The 14101-nt window shown below is 35.0% G+C and overlaps 1 protein-coding gene across 1 annotated transcript in view; it reads right to left on the reverse strand.

The window, feature by feature from the left end:
* LOC112051684 (bromodomain adjacent to zinc finger domain protein 2B) overlaps positions 1-9032 on the reverse strand; it is a 111600-nt gene extending 102568 nt beyond the window's left edge. The window contains exon 1 of the mRNA XM_052886990.1: positions 8898-9032. The gene's annotated coding sequence lies outside the window, so the exon portion shown is untranslated. The remainder of the gene's footprint in view (positions 1-8897) is intronic.
* Positions 9033-14101: the final 5069 nt, after the last annotated feature.

The following is a 14101-nucleotide window of genomic DNA, read 5'->3' on the forward strand; positions in this document are numbered from 1 at the left end:
AAAAAGAATTTTCAAAATCGGTCCACAAATGACGGAATTATCGCTGGACATACATAAAAAAAAAAAAAAAAAAAAAAAACATACAGCCGAACGTAGAACCTCCTCCTTTTTGGAAGTCGGTTAAAAACACGGGACTTCGCGTGAAATTCTGTTATTCCACAAATCCCGCGATGTTTTTTTGACAAAAATGGTTTATGTATCTTATTCTATCTCCATTGCAAATAAGTTATAGTTGCAGTAGATATGGGGTGAAGGAGCAACAAACATATATAATATAAACGATTCACAAAACTTTCGCTTTTCGCTTTTTGTTTGTTGAGTAGTCGGTTAGCCTATGCCTTTTTAGTAACCATAATTCCTTTAATTTAACAGGAATAAGATATATCTTCTTCTTCTTCCCAGAAGGCCTAGCATGCGACTAACGGCATATTATCTCGTGAAGAGAAATAGACAAAACGTCGATCAACGCTATAATCCCAGTGCCATCTCTTTCGTCCCAACACAATCAAAGAGATTGCGATATTTCCGGTTGCTATTTTTTTTATTAATTTTACAATGTCTTGAATGACAAGTGCTTACCAGTAGCGAAGACGTCATACAGGCCGATTTCCGCTGGGTTACCTTTAAAAATCCGTACATACATATTCATTATTGTAATGAGTATGAATGTATGGAATTATGGATGTATGAGAAACCGGAATTTTTATGAACTTCCTTATTTTTGGGATATAGAATTTTGAAGGTAAGCCGTACCTTCAAAATTCCATATTTCGCCACTGGTGGGTACGACAATAGACCAAAAAGCCCCGCCTTTTCGAACCACTACCCGTCAGTGATGTCCGACCGCTCTTACTCTGTTGAGCTATTGAGGTTCTTTGTTGTCTATTTCTTTTCACGTTTCGTTTGGTCGCATGTTAGCTCTACTGGAAAAGCTCTAAACAAAGAGCTCTACACATCTCTATGTGTAGAAGGTGGTACGAGTGATGTAGGTACTGTGAACGTGTCCACTTTACAAGCAGTAAGTGATAAATTTACAACCATCCCTTTCTATGTGTTCCCACGATCGCCGATCATGGCGTGATTCAGATAAGTGGATATTTATTTGATGCGGAATATGAGATGGTTGGCTATATTCGATTACTTTCATTTATTTGGCTTGGCTGGCAACTTGGCTACAACTTTAGTTGACATTAAAGTGTACAAAAAAGCAAAATGTTCCAGATATCTACAATACGAAAGTCTGTATTTGCTTCATACAGATTTAACGTGGCCAAGCCCTTTGACTGCAATCTCACCTGATGGTAAGCCCATTACGGTTTCTACACGACTTCGTACCGGAACGCTAAATCGCTTGGCCGTACGTCTTTGCCGGTAGGGTGGTAACTAGCCACGACCGAAGCCTCTCACCAGCCAGACCTCCAATTAAGAAAACCTCAATAGGCCCAGCTGGGGATCGAATTCAGTACCTTGTTAAAATGTGAGTCAAAATAATAGGAGAGAGAAGAGGGTGAAATAAGAGTAGAGTGTGTGGAGAATCGATTCATCATCGTAATCATGATTTTTTATTACGATTGTGATAAACTGTTATAGCTCGGCAACTTCGTTCGTAATACTCCCGATGGTCCGCGCGGGCCGGGGGGCGTGTAGCGATGAATGAAAAACCCACGATTGATGCACCTCACTTCCCCGCACGCACGATTTCACACCGGCGCAGTCTTTCCCCCCGTAGCCCGCATATCATGGGAGTGTCACCCTTGCCAGTTCTCGTTATCCTTATTCCACCTAAGTGGGTCCATCATCTTCATCGAACTTAAAACCAACACAACAATACGACAGTACCAGACAAAGCACCAACAAATTGTCATATAGAAGAAAGAAAGCTACTATTCAAACACTTAAAAGTGGATATTATACTGGACGTAGGTATCAAAGGAAGAAAAGAATGATTTTAAATGGTCCGCTCTTCAACAAGGGAATCGTATCAAAAGTAAAGTGGTACTTATAACATTTAGTGACCCTGTCGAAAAAATGTGAAAGGTCCGAAGTTATCGACGTGATTAAACAAAAATAAAAGGAATACAAAATCAATCGACGATATATTAATGGGAAGCCGAAATCCGAGACCACATGAAGAAGGTAGACGCTGGATTTTTCTTAACCGACAAATTAAAATATAATGGACATTTTACCTGACTATCGTAGACTGTATCGTTAGTATAGGCTTAGTTCGGAAGCACTTTCGAAACGTCAGTTAAGTAATAATATTATTAGATAGTGGTGAATTGGTCGAAAGCTTAAAATTAAAGCCACGAGAATTTCAAATGCGCCTTGGGCTTAGAAGACCCACAACAAACTTAGCCTAATTTTCCAATAAATCGCATAATTTATTCTTTGACTACAATCTCACCTGATGGTAAAGGAAGGAGTTAGGTGTAGGATGAAAATCCACACCCATTTCGGTTTCACCACGACATCGTACCGGAACGCTAAAGTGCCTTTGTAGTAAGTAAATCTTTGCGGTTAGTGTCTCTTTTTTTCGAAAAAAATTCTCCGTTGCAGTCCGGAGTTAGGAAGCTGGTGGAGTTACATCACCGTGCCTTTATATCACCTGATAGCAATTGTTACAGTCAAATATTATCATCCTAATGCAATCCGCATTTAAGGTCCGTTCTGTTGGGAGGAAGGCCTGGAACCGCAGTGAGCCATCATCTCTATAAGACGACGTTAATAACATTTATGTTATCCAAGCACTTTGACGACGGCATCCTAACAAGTTAGCCCGCTTCCATCTTAGATTGCATCATCACTTACCATCAGGTGAGATGTTGGTAAATGGATAATGTGTAAATGAATAAAAAAAGAAACTTTAATGTAACGTTAAGTTTTCTATACCGAGTTTGACAGTTCTACAAGCATGCTGGGTTTTTCGAACCGTTTGCACATCTATCATTATTTATTAAGTCTTTGTCAAAGAAATGAAATGTATCGGAGATTCAAGGATTCGCAGGCGGAACTAAGTCAAGTGTCGCCGTCCCGTTCTGGCCCGCGGGGGAGGTTGTTTCTTTCTCACATCTCACTGCCCCTCGACAAAACGTGTAACATCCCGCGGGCCTAACTCTGCGGTTTAGGGCTGTGACTAACGATGGCACAGCAGCCAGCTATTAAGCGATTTTCAAAAAGGAGCCCTAACTCATACCAAAATAAAATTCTGTGGTAACTTGATTACCTATAATAGATCGCTGACTATGGGCCTTATTAGAAGGCTCAAAGTCACTCAGCTGGCGATGGAGCGAGCCATGCTTGGAGTTTCTCTAAGTGATCGTATCAGGAATTAGGAGATCCGCAGACGAACCAAAGTCACTGACATTGCTCAGCGTGTCGCGAAGCTGAAGTGGTAATGGGCAGGCCACATAGCTCGAAGAGCCGATGGACGTTGGGGTCCCAAGGTGCTAGAATGGCGACCCGCAACGGACAGCGCAGTGTTGGTCGACCCTCCACTAGGTGGACCCAGGATATCAAGCGGGTTGGTTTAGCCGCTGGATGCTGGCGGCTCGAGACCGTTGTGCTTGGAAGTCCATGCAAGAGGCCATGAGAGGGATGTCCAGCAGTGGACGTCTATCCGCTGATAAGGTAATGTAAGGTAATTGTAAGTAAACAAAAACTGTTCGTAGGTACGTCGTAACCACTAAATCCGTTTCTAAATGGTAAGTTCCAGTTTGAAAAATCTCCAAAGTTACCTATCATACTTGTCTATAGAAAAAGTTTTGCAAAATGACAGACGTCTAATCATCACAGGTTTTTAGTCTATGGTAACATTTGATTTTTATTTTTTTTTAATCTGTTAAAACTAAACGCAGTGGCAGCCCTAGCCGCCGCCCCGTAGCTCTGCTCACATAAAATCAATATTTATGGACACGAATGTATTCACCTCCGCACTGTCTCCGCTAGCCGATACTGTCGCTACACCGCACTGTACTACACACAGGCTTCGCCCAATAACCGCCTATGCCTTATACTATATGGTGCACCATTAAACAACGATATTTCATTAAATATCACCGCAATAAGTGATCCGAATTTATTAGCTACTCTAGCGCACACATGCACTAATTTGTGTTTACTATTTTTAGTTTTTATACCTCCTGTACAACTCGACATTGTAGACAAAATGTAGGTATTAATAATAATAATAATAATTTATTTATTCATCAGAAAGCAGGTATATAGGCCATAATAATTTGGTGTATGAAAAATTTAAATAGACTATGTATAATCCTAATTTAAAAGCAAACAGATAAAAAAGAAAACATATGTAATAGCTTATACAATTTAACATTTTAAGATTCAATGATTATGACAAATCTAACTCAAAACTACTGTGACAGATAAAATAGAATAATAGTCATAATATATACTGTCAAAATTATTAAACCATGTTAAATTTAGTGCAAAGTCAAGTCATTATTACCAATGGGGATGATGACTAGGTTTGAATATATTGATTTTTATGATACATTCGGGTAAATAGGGTCAATGTTAACTAATTTATACATAAAAAGCAAAGATTGTCTGGATATTTGCAAAATAAATGCGATTATAAAATATCAAAAACTATTAAATTTTTTTTATCGTAATTAGATGAAAATTTATACAGTTTTAGCTTCCTTACATTAAATGTGACATTTTTTAATATATGAACTATAAAGATAAACGCACAAATAACAAAGATATTAGTAATTTTGTTTGAACGCGCATACAAATCTAACGATCATTACATTGCCTATGACGTCATTTTTTCGAGCCATTTTGTATGGGGCGTTTTTCAGGGATCCGCGGCAGCGCCTCAAATCTGACTCTTTAAATCCCTGTAGCTCCGAAAGTAATGATCGCAGATACCCTGTTCCTTTTACAAAATTGCTTTACTATTAGTATACTCTTAATTTATATACAATTTAAAAAACTGTCATCATCCCTATTAAATGTTAAAATGCCAATTAAAATTATGTCAAACACACATTAAATTTATGTTAAAATATTTATCATACGTCAAAAAAAAAAAAGAATATCATTAAAATTTGTAATTTAAATACTCATTTAAGTTATAGAAGCATTTATCCATAAGCATTTTAGAAATTTTAATCTTGAAACTATTTACATTGTCTAAGCAACTTTTCTTACAAGTTAACTGGATAGGAACTTAAGTGACTTGAATATAAGTACCTAGGTTGATACCTACTTGTGTTGGTAGGTTATGTGTTACAGATGATTTAGTTCATCGAACTGTCATCAAATTATTATTAATCAAGTAGGTACATCTACTTAGGTACTAGTTTATGCCCGCAACGCGTCCCGCGGATAAGCTTTTGCAATAAGTATATTTTATTGCAGACCATGTACCTACCTATATTTGGTAGCTAACTAAATTATTAAGTTTTGTCAATGGTCCCAAACTATTATGGGCCCGGGCAGGGCCCTTTTTCAAACGAACTCATACCATCGAGACCCATTTCATTATTAACATTGATGTATTACCTACCTACCTGTTATTAATTTAACTTAGATTAAGTTCGTTAGTTAGATTAAGTTTAAACGTTCGAAATTTAACTTTTTGATTCTACCTAGCTACGAACTTGAGCCCGCTTAAAGAGTAATAAATAATGTAATATTAATAATGTAGGTTTTTTTTTTATTCTTTACAAGTAGGTATTCCATATAAAATATGAACTTGCGTCTTATTCTTGGACATATAACCTGCTAACTTCCAAATAACTATCGTCCCAACTCTCAACTTACCTAGTTGTCTACCGTAATTTATCTATTTCTATAGTATATAACACAAATGATTGACGAACTTTCAACTTTTATAAAATGAAATGAAAACAGTCTAGTCTTCACTGTCTCTTACTATAAAAAACCGGCCACGTGCGTGTCGGGCCACGCGCAGAGTAGGGTTCCGTAGATTAAGTTAGCACTTTAAACCCCCATCTAATGCACAAAAATACCGATAACCATACCCCACACTATGGGATAGACGATGAAAAATTCATCCTCACTTTGCATGTAAAGAAAAAAAATATTTTTTCAAACTTTTTTCCATTTTATAGACAATAATTTCGTCTATAAAATGGAAAAAAGTTATTAAGTAAGTATATCTACATACTCATACTAAATTTTATCTTTCTAGTTTTAACAAACTCTGAGTTATCTTACTGACAACTTTATTTTTTTAATTAACAACGAAATTAGTATGCAATTTTCGATTACCAACTACGTGTTTTATGTTGGTCGACTATTACTCTGTAAATAGCGATTGCTAATTATCCGTTATGGTTTTCCTCGTAATTTAATTAGGTATATATTCTACTTTTGTGATTTTTTTTACGTAAGTATCCATAAAAAACCGTTTAGCCGGTAGAAGGTGGGGACACTTGACTCTAATAAAAATTAGCTCTTAAAAGCTTAATATTTTACATACGGATCTCAAAATCGAAAAGTATTGGAATAAAACCCGTCATATCTTTTAAAGACCTATCCAACGATACCCCACACTAAGATAAACAAGTAAAAAAAAAATATCCCCACTTTACTTGTTGGGGAGGAACCCTAAAAAATATATTTATCAAGATTTCACATTTTTAATGTACATATTCATGTCAATTTACAGCTTTCTAGTAGTAATAGTCTCTGCGCTAACCGCGGACGGACGGATGGACAGATGGACATGACGAATTTTTATGGATAGTCGCATAGTAAACAATGAATGTTTACTATGCGACTAAATACATTACATTTAGCCACCTTTTTGCGCTTTGTAATTCAATTTAGATTTAAAAATTTAGGATTTTAATTTTTATTGGATGATGAGTGGCTAGCATAATTTTCTTTTATTAGGGTTCTGTAGTCCACAAAGAACCCTTATAGTTTCGTCATGTCCATCTGTCCGTCCGTCCGTCCGCGGTTAGCGAAGAGACTATTACTACTAAAAAGCTGTAAATTGACATGAATATGTACATTAAAAATGTGAAATCTTGATAAATATTTTTTTTAGGGTTCCTCCCCAACAAGTAGTGGGGATAATTTTTTTTACTTGTTTATCTTAGTGTGGGGTATCGTTGGATAGGTCCTTAAAAGATATGACGGGTTTTATTCCAATACTTTTCGATTTTGAGATCCGTATGTAAAATATTAAGCTTTTAAGAGCTAATTTTTATTAGAGTCAAGTGTCCCCACCTTCTACCGGGTAAACGGTTTTTTTATGGATACTTTTGTAAAAAAAATCACAAAGTAAAATATATAATTAAATTACAAGGAAAACCATAACGGATAATTAGCAATCGCTATTTAAAGAGTAATAGTCGACCAACTTAAAAAACGTAGTTGGTAAGCGAAAATTGCATACTACCTAATTTCGTTGTTAATTAAAAAAATAAAGTTGTCAGTAAGATAACTCAGAGTTTGTTAAAACTAGAAAGATAAAATTTAGTATGGGTATGTTTATTAATTTCGTCTATAAAATGAAAAAAAAAGTTTGAAAAAATATTTTTTTTCCTTACATGCAAAGTGAGTATGAATTTTTTCATCGTCTATCCCATAGTGTGGGGTATAGTTATCGGTATTTTTGTGCATTATATGGGGGTTTAAAGTGCTAACTTAATCTACGGAACCCTACTCTGCGCGTGGCCTGACACGCACTTGGGCGGTTTTTTATAGTAAGAGACAGTGAAGACTAGACTGTTTTCATTTCATTTTATAAAAGTTGAAAGTTCGTCAATCATTTGTGTTATATACTATAGAAATAGATAAATTACGGTAGACAACTAGGTAACTTGGGAGTTGGGACGATAGTTATTTGGAAGTTAGCAGGTTTTATGTCCAAGGATAAGACGCATGTTCATATTTTCTATGGAATACCTACTTGTAAAGAATAAAAAAAAAACCTACTTTATTAATATTACATTATTTATTTTTGTGCATAGGTAAGTACCTAATATTTACAACTATCGGCACTCTTTAAGCGGGCTCAAGTTCGTAGTTAGGTAGGTAGTAAGTTAAATTTCGAACGTTTTAGATTAAGTTAAATTAATAACATGTAGGTAATACATCAATGAAATGAAATGGGTCTCGATGGTATGACTTCGTTTTGGAAAAAGGGCCCTGTCCTGGCCCATAATAGATTGGGACCACTGACAAAACTTAATAATTTAGTTAGCTACCAAATATAGGTACATGGTCTGCAATAAAATATACTTACTGCAAAAGCTTATCTGCGAGACGCGTTGCGGGCAAAAACTAGTACCTAAGTAGATGTACCTACTTGATTAATAATAATTTGATGACAGTTCGATGAACTAAATCATCTGTAACACATAACCTACCAACACAAGTAGGTATCAACCTAGGTACTTATATTCAAGTCACTTAAGTTCCTATCCAGTTAACTTGTAAGAAAAGTTGCTTAGTTTTAACCTGTTTATGAAATAACTATTCTTGATATTGATAATGATCACAGAGATGAGAATTTACTAACTGCCACCTATTGCATTATGTAGGTAGGTATATACCTACAAGATACCTACGTATTAACCATCAAATAATATTACAATACATTACCTACTAAAAATAAAAGAGTTACGTACCTATTTGTTCTCAAATAGATTCTTAACTACAAGTACAAATCAATGTGCGTAAAACTTTCAAGTAACGTTAAATAAATGAAAAACGATAAATACATTTTATTGCTCCTTTAAATTTTATTGCAAGATTCAAGAACGGTGTCAAAGTAGATCGCTAAACAAGTAGGTACAACGCAAGGTGCAAACACGAATCGGAGAGTAACTAGACTAACCCTTCGGGTTTTAAACAAACCAGTTGTGAATAAAAAATGTTAAAACACTTACCGGGTAATAATAAATTCTTGAAATCACTTATTGTAAATGTAAACAAAATAATTATCTCGTATTACCTTGTTACACACGAATATAAATTGATACGAGTGAACCACTTCAATAAAATATTTGTTCTGAGTACAGACTACTAGCACCATCTGTAGTCCATATGCTGCGTTAATTATGCCGTGGTGGCAATTACAACTATTTCGTGTCTTTTACAATCTACATACAAGATGGCGCTTTTTGATGCTATTTTATATTATGCCTCTAGTCACTAGATAGCGCTTTTTATTTTAAATTTAAAAATAAATAAAAATAAGATTATTAAATATATTAAAGTTAGCCATTAATTATGTAAAAAAGGATAATTATTTTAAAAAAGCAAATAAAACAACACATATACATAATAAGTAACTAAAATTTAAACAAATAAACTATACCAAAGTTTGCGTTGCAACTATTCAATATCAGATGTCACTTTTAAAAAATGTTTACGAATTTATTATAATTTCTAAGCAAAAAAACTTTAAAATCTCTTATTTTAGGTGTATACCAACATATATAATATTTTTAAAGGCGTTTTTCGTTTATCATCATAAAAGTTGGTAATATTCATCATCATTATCAACCCATATTCGTCTCACTGTCTCGCCTTATAAATAGAAAACTTTGGGGTGGACCACCTTTAACACTTAGAGGTATGAAAAATAGATGGCAAATTATTCTTAGCCCTACCGAATATATAAAAAATAATCAAAATTGGTCATTATCACAAATAACTCGCGCGCTTAGTAAAAACTAAAAATTCATTTGCCTTACTTATTGCATTTTAAATACAAGTTTCTGATTTATATTTCTCAAAATTTTCAAATATTGCGATATAGGAAATTGAATGATTTTCATCATCCACGTGAAACATACGTGTGAATTTGTGAAAATACCTCAACCCCTTTTTTAATTCCTTGAGAATGGTATTTTATAAATTCTTGAATAACATTATTTTTAGTATTTTCTGTTTGACTAGACATGCGCGGTCGACAATTATATCAGACAAATATTATTAAAAACAAAATGTTTGGTTTTAGAATCGATTATAGTGCCCTCCTATAGAAGTTTTAAACCTTCAATGTACAGAATTGGACCTGTTTCAATTTCATTTAATATAGTTAATTTAGATATTTCCAATCATTCACTTAGCCTTAATTGTTTATAACATTTGCATTTTTTTCGAAAACTGTCTACATCTGACTCCAAATCGAATGGCATCTCAACCATAGTTTTAGGAGAAGGATAAAAATCTTACTAATGTAAAAATAGTGAACCAATTTGGAAATTTGGAATGGAAATAGATTTTACTTTGGCTTAACACATAGGCTTTCAAACCAAAAAACCATAGTTCCCGAAGGATTTCTGAGAAACTGAAGTAGTATAACTTTCGTCTGAAGTAGACTAAGAGGCCTGTGTACTCAGACCTCCCACATTATACACAAGCTCAAAGTCAGCTCTTAAGTTAAAGTTAGTACAGCCGAAGTCAAATTTAAAAATGCACAGTACTGGCCCGCACAAAATGTGCATTAAAATGTATATAAATTACCGCAAAGCATTAAGAAAAAAGATTACATTAATGAGTTTTTAACAATATTAAAAAACTTTTTGCTTGAAAAAGTAGGTATATTACAAAATAAGAAAGAAAGAAAAGTTTATTCAGAATACACATCATACAAAGAAAAGAGAGAAAAAAAATCAATAAATTAAATACATTGCAACTTGCATGATGTGATCCTAAAAGCTCAACTCAGCATATTGCAGTGTCCGTAAGGATACCGCGCTGATCTTCCGTGGAGCCATTAAGGTGACGTTTGGACGGTATCGAGACGTGCGGAGCGCCTCTAACAAACATCGACAAATATTAAAAGAAGACAGATACGTAAATTAAATACAAAAATATTACTAGTAGAAACAAGTGGTAAAAATAAGCCAATTATAAATAATAATACAATAAATAAATGATAACATAATAATTTGGTAAATAAATATTATAATAAATTAAACAAAACAAAGGACCCATTACTTATATGTTTTGAATTAAAAGATAATGTTTTCGAATTTTGGTTTTAAAAGTGGTATTGGATAAATGACTTTTTGAGCGAAAATCAATAAATCCGCCTCTCTACTTATGTTTAAGTTAAGTTAATTTACTTACACTTTGTAGTTACAACACCCTCACAGGGTTCCATTTGTGATAATTGTGACATTTTATCTATGACATGTGTTAAATATTATAATGGAAATGTAAATAAATGAATAAAATAAAGTCTTACGTTATGTTATTTTTACAATGAGCGGCTAAATGCTGTGCTTACTGTTTGGTGACATAGACAATCATCTAATAAGTAAAATAGGATGTATTTGTAACACTAAAATAGTACATTATGATATAAGTGCGGTAAGTTGAAAATTACAGCCGAGGCGATATTGCAGCTCGAGCCAAAGGCGAGAGCTAAAGTAAGGAAGCAGAGGCTGTAATTATTAAAGCGCACGTATGTCATACGACATTTTATAATACATTGGCGAGGTAAGATACTTTTAACACACTTTCTGAAAATTAATTTGCATCTTTGCCTGTTGTTGTTGTAGTCCTTTTGATGATATTTTGATACGCTTTAATAATTCTTTCACCAATAGGGAGACAAGAAAGATGCGATAGGATGAAATTTTGCACACGCTCTGAGTTCTGATGACAATACATGACTAGCTAAGAAACGTCATTTCAAATCCAATATGGCAGCCTCCCCAAGATGGCGGACTGGCTGTTTGAAACCCACCCCTGCGATATGGATATCAAATGAAAGGGTTTGCTTTCAGGGATAAGAAAAAAAAGTCACGTGACTTAGATCCAATATGGCGGACAGGCTATTTGAAGAACACTCCCAAGATATGGGTATCAAGCGTGTTTTTCAGTTTTTAAACTATTCATGTTATTTTAATTTACTGATCTGTCTGTATTGTGTATGTCACAGATGGCATGTCGGGATTGTCGGGCCCGCGACGTGGGCAGGTCGTGAGCTGTGACGTCACGCGGCGAGTGGGTCGCCACTACGCTGGTACCGTTGGGTTGAACGACCTCGCGCATTTGTTTACGCGGGAAACTGTTAACTATCTGAATTACAAGCGACTTTGCTCACGTGAATTTGTAATATATTTTATTTATATGAACATACATTTTTGACATAATAATTGGGCGCAATGGTGTGTGGTGAAATTACAAGACGGAGGTCCTGGGTTCGATCGCCGGCTGAGCTGATTAAGGTTTTCTTAATTAGTCCAGGTCTGTGGCTAGTTACCACCCTACCGACAAAGCCGTACCGTCAAGCGATTTTACGTTGTCGTGTAGAAACGGAAATTGGTGTGGATTTTCATCCTACGTCTAATAAGTTAGCCCGTGTCCATCTTAGATTGCATCATCACTCACCATCAGGTGAGATTGCAGTCAAGGGCAAACTTGTAAAGAATAATAATAAAAAAAAAAATTGGCGAAGTGGCGCAGTGAACAAAGCGTCGGTACATTCTTCAAGGCCTTGGGTTCGAAATTCAAAATCATAATTTATTTTAATAGTCTATAAACACTTTTGAAATGTCAAGTTTGACTATTTGTAAAGAATCTACCAGCAGTCCAGAAGGCAGGTTCTGCTAAGAAGAGCTGGCAAGAAACTCAACAGTTGTTTTTTTTTTTTTTAATATTTGAGTCATAAGGTTTTTTTTTCAGTTACGAGTGTACATTTTTTTTATCTTAGAATATTCTTCTACGTCATCATTCTAATATAATTAAGGTATATTAGTGTGAAATATGTGTGAAATTCTTACGTTTTACAGTAGGTATTTGTTTTTACTAATTTAATTTTTTGATACAATGCATTAATAGACTTTAAGCAATAAAATTCTAAAATGCAAAATAAAACGAGAGCAACACGTGATTGCTGATTTTCTCATCAAACTCCTGAAGGCCATTTTTTTCCTTTTTGGCTTTGCACCTGAAGGCCATTTAAGATATTGAAATACTTAAAGTCTAACACCTATGACTCTATGGTAAAGCACAATGCATCTTCAGCCTACGAATTCCATTGATTGGAGCCACAGATTACGCTCTGAAAGAGACATCTCTCCTCTAGGTCTATGGTGGATCGGGTAGTAAAGAACCTCGAAGGGTATTTTACTATTTTTCTTAATCTGGTAAAGCGCGAAGGTCTTTGCTCGACCGGTTGTAGAGCTCTTTTCGGGCCTGAAACATTTTGGGCTCGAGTCGTGTAGAGCTTCACAACTGCCCTAAAAAATCTTTCGTAGTACGGAAAATTAAAAATGTGTAGACAGAAAAATTGTTGCAATTAATCTTTGAATGTGTTGCTGTCATGTTTTACCCCCTTTTTAAAGGGATGTATATTGTTCATTTGCGTTCTACTAGATTGGAAAAACATTATTGTATTTTATTGGGACGTAAATACATTAAAATATTTTTTTTGTAATACGAGCCAAAACTATCGGCCATGATTGTCTATATTTTTACTGTTTCATGACGTCGCGTAAACACTAAACCTTAACCAAACGGAGTGTTTGACAAAATTATTAGTTTATTAATAATAAGTTAATATTATTATTATCGATACTAATATTATAAAGCTGAAGAGTTTGTCTGTTTGTTTGAACGCGCTAATCTCAGGAACTACTGGTCTGATTTGAAAATTTCTTTCAGTGTTAGATAGCGGATTTATCGAGGAAGGCTAAAGGCTATATTTTATCCCCGTGTTCCTTCAGGAACGGGAACCACGAGGGTGAAACCGAGCGGCGTCAGCTAGTTAGTCAATAAATTACACGAAACTGATATTATTTAAATTGAATTGATATTGTTATGAGTCAATTACCCTATTGTTTGATGCTAGGTGTGATTTGATGATTTTCAGGTGTAGAAAAAAATATGAAAATCCAAAATCTCAAGCCTACTATAACTAACTTCAAAGATCCCGCAAAACCCCGCCCATCTATCGGACACGCGTACCCAAATCGGAATTGATTGAACATGAACATTGAGCTATCTAGAATCCGTGGATCAAACCGGCCTCACCGTTACCGCCGGCATCACGAAAAAAATTACAGTTAGACTGCCCGTGCCGCGGAACGAAAAAACCACCAGCTTGCAGTGCACAAGCTATCACAGCCGC

Source organism: Bicyclus anynana, chromosome 18, assembly GCF_947172395.1.
Source record: "Bicyclus anynana chromosome 18, ilBicAnyn1.1, whole genome shotgun sequence".
Lineage (NCBI taxonomy): Eukaryota > Metazoa > Arthropoda > Insecta > Lepidoptera > Nymphalidae > Bicyclus > Bicyclus anynana.